The sequence below is a fragment of the Mizuhopecten yessoensis genome, unplaced genomic scaffold (assembly GCF_002113885.1).
Source record: "Mizuhopecten yessoensis strain PY_sf001 unplaced genomic scaffold, ASM211388v2 scaffold2401, whole genome shotgun sequence".
NCBI lineage: Eukaryota > Metazoa > Mollusca > Bivalvia > Pectinida > Pectinidae > Mizuhopecten > Mizuhopecten yessoensis.
In genome coordinates, this window is record NW_018404528.1 from 199,284 (window position 1) to 208,682 (window position 9,399).

Consider the following 9,399-nt stretch of genomic DNA (forward strand, 5'->3'; position numbering starts at 1 on the left):
CAGATCCGTTGGCCATTGGAATCGGACATCAAGACTGGTGAAGACACCTAGCACGTCATAGAACATGAGGAGTGTTACCGGCGAATCTCAATTCTATCTTAATCGGCTCTGTCGAAAATTAAGATTCGTGATTCTTTAGTATGGTACGAAGCCCAATTATACCGAAATTATACAAGAGATGTAATAAAAAAGAGTAGAGCGATGATATGTAGCCTGCAGTGTAAGCTTGCTTGATAAAAAGTTCAAGTTTACTAATGAGACTGATCGATCCATTGTATATTACCTTTCATGTGAGCAATACAGGCCTAATGGGCCTCTTGTCAAATACCCGAATATCCCTATGTAGTGATACGCCCGGTTTTGGTCGAGTTGTCAAAACATTAATTGGATAATTTTCCTGAAAATAGTAGTCATTGAAATGCAAATGTCAAACCATGTCAGCTGCTGAATTATTTATTCATCGTTTGACATTTTTATTCCCTAACCAAGCGTTAAATGGACAGAGTTTGCAAACAGTAGATGACGTTATCTTATAAACTATTTAATATAGCCATCCCATAAAGTTCACGGCGGATATTACAGTCTGTATAACATACAGCAGTATGGAGAGGACATATTCTAATTATACGAGAAACTATCTAAATTAAACACAAGTGAAACTATTCCTGTACCACTGCCAAACAATGTAACTACCATCGGAAATATCGTTACCGGCATCACTACACATTTTATGACTCACTTTTGAAAAGAAACCCATATCATGCGGAACGTTTATTAACAAATAATAAATACGAAATAAACCAGTTTTCTGAGTGTGAAAACGCGACGAGGCCGGACCAGGATTCGAACCCAGACCTCAGATTATTATACATTCACTCCACCCAACTGAGCAACCTGGTAAACAGTACCACGCTGGCCTAGTCGCTACACAGTTCTTCCAAAACGAAATTAGGACTGAGGTGGCGGAGTGGTTAAGACGTCTGACATTCGGCAAACACTAGCACTCCATCACTGGGTCGCGGGTTTGAGACATACGTGGGACAGTCGCCAGGTACTCTCCGTAGGTCAGTGTTTTTCTCCGGGTACTCCGGTTTTCCTTCACCACCAAAACCTTGCACATCCTTAGATAACAATAGCTGTTAATAGGACGTGAAACACAAACAAACCAAAACGAAACGAAATTAAAGGGAGGTTACTGTGTGCACGAAAAACTACAGTGGAACTCTCTAGTGTTTTGCCTACAGTGGGAAAAGTATCCTTAACTGGGGATAAACCCGATAGTAATAACCAAATGCTCAATTAATTAAAGTCAAAACTGAACACTCTGAGGGAAACTTGGAAATCCCAGGCGAGTCTCTTTAGATAATAAGAGCTGTCAAATCGATAATGGATAACTGGAGAAGCCCTTAACACAATGACAGCGGTAAGGAGACGATCGAGGTTCCTCTATTTTATTATGCCACTCAGACACACTGGAGTATGATAACCACGTTTAGGGCATATTTATTAGCTACGCTACTTGAGATATAGGACTTCAGGACCGAACGCGGCGTTTTCAAGATACCTGGCACTCGTACCAAAGGTTTTACTTTACACCCAGCTACTTAAGGTGTCGAACAAGATGTCACATGTATATATAATAATTCGTGCAAACATTCATCGTAAACATGAATAAGTAGATTTTACAAAAAATATATATAAACCTTGTTGACACTGCGTTCTGGTTCACAATAGCCTGTGTCACGAGTGACTGATACCTTGTAGAGTCACTCGTAATTGTTCTGGTTCACAATGACTTGTGTTACGAGTGACTGATACCTTGTAGAGTCACTCATAATTGTTCTGGTTCACACTAGCCTGTGTTACGAGTGACTGGAACCTTGTAGACGCCGCGTTCTGGTTCACAATGGCATGTGTTACGTGTGACTGGGACCTTGTAGACGCCGCGTTCTGGTTTACAATGGCCTGTATTACGAGTGACTGATACCTTGTACAGTCACTAGTAATTGTTCTGGTTCACACTGGCCTGTGTTACGAGTGACTGGAACCTTGTAGACGCCGCGTTCTGGTTCACAATGGCCTGTGTTACGTGTGACAGATACCTTGTAGACGCCGCGTTCTGGTTCACAATGGCATGTGTTACGAGTGACTGGAACCTTGTAGACGCCGCGTTCTGGTTCACAATGGCCTGTGTTACGAGTGACAGATACCTTGTACAGTCACTCTGTCTCATAGTTGCTCTGGTTCACAATGGCCTGTGTTACGAGTGACTGGAACCTTGTAGACGCCGCGTTCTGGTTCACAATGGCCTGTGTTACGTGTGACTGGAACCTTTTAGACACCGCGTTCTGGTTCACAATGGCCTGTGTTACGTGTGACTGGAACCTTTTAGACACCGCGTTCTGGTTCACAATGGCCTGTGTTACGTGTGACTGGAACCTTTTAGACACCGCGTTCTGGTTCACAATGGCCTGTGTTACGTGTGACTGGAACCTTTTAGACACCGCGTTCTGGTTCACAATGGCCTGTGTTACGAGTGACTGGAACCTTGTAGACGCCGCGTTCTGGTTCACAATGGCCTGTGTTACGTGTGACTGGAACCTTTTAGACACCGCGTTCTGGTTCACAATGGCCTGTGTTACGTGTGACTGGAACCTTTTAGACACCGCGTTCTGGTTCACAATGGCCTGTGTTACGTGTGACTGGAACCTTTTAGACACCGCGTTCTGGTTCACAATGGCCTGTGTTACGTGTGACTGGAACCTTTTAGACACCGCGTTCTGGTTCACAATGGCCTGTGTTACGTGTGACTGGAACCTTGTAGACGCCGCGTTCTAGTTCACAATGGCCTGTGTTACGAGCGTATTACGATTGGGTACCTCAGGTCAATCAAGTTTCAAGGTGTTTTTTTATCAAATGTAATGTAGCCTACAGGTTATACACTTACATAGCACATGTTCATACTGAAGTACAATATACAAGATGGCGGAGGATAATTCCTTATTCACATTTAACAAGTAAATTGTACTGTCCCACAAGTGCTTTTCTACTGGCAGTTGCATGCAATAAGTATTTTACTTATAGCTTTGACATGAGAATATTTCAATCAACTTATAAACGCTTGGATGTCGATAATAATATTATTTTAAATATGTGTTTCTTAACTCAGAATAAGCTGGACAAAGTAGTATAAAATGCATCTCATCTTCTACATCATTTTTGTTACTGACAGTACATATGCTTTGGCCTCTGTGGACGGCATTGTAACGTACTGACTCAATACTAATAGTCAATGTGAACCAGACATTCGTGATTTAATGTAGGTAAGAGTGAACTTAGTGAATTTAGAAAAATAATATTCATGTTAAGTAAATCAACAGAAAATAATATCCATATTTTCACGGCGTATAGAATGAATAATGGACTACTTGCACAGAGTAAAACTAGTCATGTTTTTGCTTTAAATCAATCTGCTGCACCCATTGCAATATTTGGGATCTTTATCTTTCTTTCTACTTCTAACTACCTTTTATTTCCTTGCGCCTTGCTTGGCATCACCTCACTTTTGGCCTTAATTTTGAGCGTTCGCCAAGGTGAGGAAGGCAATGGGTTCTGTCCCCAGGCCGGGACATACTAAAGTCCTTAAAAATGCTAGTTGTTATTCCCTGCTTAACGTTCAGCAATTAGGGGGATGGCAACAACTGGTTCACCCGTTGTCAGTATAATGTGACCGCGCGGAATGTTGTACTGGGTGCCTTCGGCATGGTATTTCAGTTGGTATCACTATAAAGTCAGCATTAGATCCGCGCTATCACAAGGAGGCAAGCACACACATGCAAGCATGCATACACTACACACATGGTGACACGTCCTTAAATGACCTTAGCTGTTAATAGGACGTTAAACAAAATTAAACCAAACCAAACCAATCCTACCAAATAGCATTTCAGTATGATTGACAGACGAAGTAAGGAACGACTGTTGAGGTTTAGTTTGTCGATGCTGACAGCCGAAGTGAACAGGTTTCAATGCACCATAAGGCCATTAGACTATTTTTTTTGTACATGAGATCGTGTTCGTTGGATTCTTATAAAAGTTACGGTACCACTTAAAGTTATTTTAATGGATATAATTATCTGGCGTTTAATAAAAAAAAAAACCCACCGAACCTCATAGTTTATGTAATGGTTGGTAGTATCAAATTAAACGTATGTGCCGTGAGAAGACACGATTACAAACATATCAGTATAGTTAAAAATGGATCACTAAATTTCAATCTTTTGAAAAATCAGTCTCAAATTTGTTAACAATATGTGTCAAAAATAAATGTATCTGATGTTTTTAAATGACGAGGCTCAAACCTAAATAAACCAAGGATAATAAAGTAAACATGCTTCTATATTTGGAATAAGATTCATCGATTTGGTATGAACACAGACAGGAATTGAAAACTTATTTTGCGAGCTTTCGAAAACGTATGTTTCCTTTGTGTAGCAAAGAGTCAAATGACCGGTGTCTCGACTCTAAACCGCTGAAAACAACTCACTAATTATAAGGCACAGTAGGCAGAATCAGGAAAAGAAATCGACGTTTTCGACAGGTCGCAAAATAAGTTGTGATCTACAGCTGTGATCTATTGCTTGTATGGTTCGAGTTGGGCATCACGATTTCTGTGCTGTAGTATTCAAAACTCAAGACTTGTTAGTGGGTCATTAGAAATAAGGACCCTTAATAACATGCCCACATCTACGGCAAATCATCCAATCGTGACGGCTCTTATACTACAGAGAACAGTATGACCTTTGGGATGTAGTGTTCGGTTTGTTCACACAGGACACATGCATGTATTGTACATGTTTACAGTTTTTTCAAGACATTTCTATCACAAGGAAACAGCACAATATATCATATATACCGTCTAATTCAATGTAATGTAAACTCAAAACCAGGGTGAATATACCCTTGTCATACAGACAATGTTAAGGCCGAGGAAAGGATGAACCTACCCTGGGCATACAGACAATGTTAAGGCCGAGGACAGGGTTAATATACCCTTGCCATACAGACAATGTAAAAGCCGAGGACAGGGTGAATATACCCTTGTCATACAGACAATGTTATGGCCGAGGACAGGGTGAATATACCCTTGTCAACCAGACAATGTTAAGGCCGAGGACAGGGTGAATATCCCCTTGTCATACGGACAATGTTAAGGCCGAGGACAGGGTGAATATTCCCTTGTCATACAGACAATGTTAAGGCCGAGGAAAGGATGAACCTACCCTGGGCATACAGACAATGTTAAGGCCGAGGACAGGGTTAATATACCCTTGCCATACAGACAATGTAAAAGCCGAGGACAGGGTGAATATACCCTTGTCATACAGACAACGTGAAGGCCGAGGACAGGGTGAATATACCCTTGTCACCCAGACAATGTTAAGGCCGAGGACAGGGTGAATAAACCCTTGTCATACAGACAATGTTAAGGCCGAGGAAAGGATGAACCTACCCTGGGCATACAGACAATGTTAAGGCCGAGGACAGGGTTAATATACCCTTGCCATACAGACAATGTAAAAGCCGAGGACAGGGTGAATATACCCTTGTCATACAGACAACGTGAAGGCCGAGGACAGGGTGAATATACCCTTGTCATACGGACAATGTTAAGGCCGAGGACAGGGTGAATATACCCTTGTCATACAGACAATGTTAAGGCAGAGGACAGGGTGAATATACTCTTGTCATACAGACAATGTTAAGGCCGAGGAAAGGATGAACCTACCCTGGGCATACAGACAATGTTAAGGCCGAGGACAGGGTTAATATACCCTTGCCATACAGACAATGTAAAAGCCGAGGACAGGGTGAATATACCCTTGTCATACGGACAATGTTAAGGCCGAGGACAGGGTGAATATACCCTTGTCATCCAGACAATAATAAGGCCGAGGACAGGGTGTATATACCCTTGTCATACGGACAATGTTAAGGCCGAGGACAGGGTGAATATTCCCTTGTCATACAGACAATGTTAAGGCCGAGGAAAGGATGAACCTACCCTGGGCATACAGACAATGTTAAGGCCGAGGACAGGGTTAATATACCCTTGCCATACAGACAATGTAAAAGCCGAGGACAGGGTGAATATACCCTTGTCATACAGACAATGTTAAGGCCGAGGACAGGGTGAATATACCCTTGTCACCCAGACAATGTTAAGGCTGATGACAGGGTGAATATACCCTTGTCATCCAGACAATGTTAAGGCAGAGGACATGGTGAATATACCCTTGTCATACAGACAATGTTAAGGCCGAAGACAGGGTGAACTCTTATCATACAGACAATGTTAAGGCCGAGGACAGGGTGAACATACCCTTGTCATCCAGACAATGTTAAGGCCGAGGACAGGGTGAATATACCCTTGTCATACAGACAATGTTAAGGCCGAGGACAGGGTGAATATACCCTTGTCATACAAACAATGTTAATGACACAATGACTGTGCTTCATATCAGTAAATTGTCAACGAATGAAATGTAATAAACACGTAGTTATTAAGTTTACCGTCAGAAGTCTCCTTTACAGTGCATATAGTTTTTTCTCTATGTAACACTCATTTTTGACGGCAAAAAATGTCACGTAGCATATTCATTAATTATCTTGTCATCATTTCATAAAACGTCATTTCTCATTGCATCCCCAGTTACTACAGTACCAGTAATATCAATACGTCACTAATATTGTCAAACACCGCAACCACGTGACCTGAGAATTCGTTACAGCTATATCTGGGCCTAAAAAGTAAGATGCTCATAGTAATTGTACACGTTTTAGGGGTTTAGATCAACTTTCGGTAAAATGCCACCACCAATGATGATATACACAGACACGTGGGATGTTTTTGATTAAGCCCTCAAGAGTTATGTCCCCTTAGTTGACGCGCCGTTCATCGTCTTGCGCTGATTTAGTTAATCGATTATAATACAAAAACAAAATGGCGCATTTAAAACGTGTTTTAATATGAATAGAGTAATGCGCATTTTCTTTAATTCTTTATGGGGTAGGGGGTTATATCGGGTTAGAGAGACGGGTCGCTATTTTAAGCGAAAAGATAGTATCCAATGTAGTTTGGACTGATAATTCACGCAGTTGTATTTTAATGGATTATATCAATAATACCCGATGAAAGCACGAATTAGTGATTTAGCTACCTTCAGCTTTCACTTCAATGTAACCCCGACAATGTCATTTTGTTGACAAGTTTGTCACATCTTTTAATGTCAGTTTGTATCAATAGTACTGGTTTTACTTGGCTACACTTTGTAATGTAGTATTTTCCAATACGTAAAGTTTAAATGTTTGATAAGAACTGAAAACAACCACCAAATAACTAATTACTGATCGTTATTTCCCAAACCCGTTCAGAATGTATTTGTAGCCTGTGCTGGTGCTGGTATCCACATGTTTTCTATAGAAATTAATTCTTATAGGGAAATAGTCAGTTATTGAATATTTTTTACAATAAAAACACGTGCTTTTGTATAAGGTGCTGCGAATATTTCGTGGCGATTTTGTCGTGATTCGGTCGTTAGTTCGAGTCCCGGACAGAGCACGAGTCATACAATTGTCTTCCTTCATCACTTCTGTTTTTATGTCATTTATAATTATATACATGGGCGGATTGGTCGAGTGGGTTAACCCTCCGGCCTTCCAAGCAGGGGGCCGGGGTTCGATCCCCGAAGTCGCCGTACACATTGAATATTAGAGAAAGTGTTTTCCTCCTGCCTACACAACTCCAACAACCAAGGTGGAGTGTAAAATGGGCTGGGCTGGGTGTTGCGGTATCTGTGCTGTAGCATTCAAGTGAGGTTGCACTTTAAATGATACCGTTGGAAGCACGGTCCCACTACAAAGAGAACACAATACATCTCCAGCACACACACAGGCATACACTCATAGGGAGATATTAGCCAGGTGGCATAGGACTAGTAGTTAGCGCCTGATAAGACAGCTCCTGCGAATTCCTCAATATTGTATTGATTAATATATATGCTAATTGTATTGACTGTATAAAATTGTATATCTATGTACTGTAAAGCGCTTTAGAGTGGCTTATGTTAGTTAGATAGGGCGCTATATCAAATGTTGTATATTATCATTATTATTATTTATTATATTATACATTTTGGTTGTTTTTCAGCAACTTATACGGTATTGGGTGGGGAGTATTGAACGTACTGTTCATTGTGTAATAAGAGAAAGAGAAATGCACGGCCAGTCTGGGGCTCGAACCCGAACCCTCTGAACTCTAACCGGCGATCGACCCAGCTCTGTTCCACTACAAGTGTTAAAAATACGAAGGTAGTAGCGCACTTAACATTTTACATCTGCTAATGCGAGAAGGACCCAATTATTGTAAATAGTTGAAACCTTATCCTATTGTACTACTTATATAAACCGTTCCTTCCCTTCTACGATGGTTTAAATGGAATGCTCCAGATAGCACAGTACAATATTCTATGTCAATTTCATCATTTTAAAAAAATCTTAAAATACCCATTGATACAACTGTCTCAGAAACCTTTATCAACTGTGTTCCCACGAAATAAACATCATTTTATGTCAGCTTAGATATTTTTTAAGCGACAAGTTTCAAGACCATCTGATTGATGATGCTTCCGGTGTGTGTGGTGCACAGACCGACGATTTAATACATTTTTCTATCAATGTCCTCTGTATTCAAATATTAGACATCATATTACCTCTATTTATAAACTATAAGAATATGTAAAGCTGCGCTGTTTATTATATGGTATTAGTAATGCATCTGAACAATTAGATAATATACTATTCTTATACATGTTGACTCTTATATGAAATTATCAAAGCGTTTCGCTAGCCTACTTACGTATGTTAGTTAAATTCCAAATTAATATACACGTAATAATTATTATTCAGGCAAGTTTTGTCATTTAGACAATAAACAATATACATGAGCTAGTGTGGGTGTATATGTGTGTGACAGGGAGACTAACAACATTCTAGTAACTACCGGAATAGAAGACTGATATAGGCCTACTTAGTCTGGTGTCTGATACTGTACTAACACCCGATATATACAACTTACATGTTAATAGTATATAGGTATTGTCAACAAAATACGTTTGAATTGAAGAGTGTATGTACTGTATTTGTTATGGTATTGTGTTGTGTAGTGTTTGTTATGGTATTGTGTTGTGTAGTATTTGTTAAGGTATTATGTTGTGTAGTATTTGTTATGGTATAGTGTTGTGTTGTGTTTGTTATNAGTAGTATTTGTTTTGGTATAGTGTTGTGCTGTGTTCGTATGGTATTGTGTTGTGCTGTGTTTGTTATGGTATTGTGTTGTGT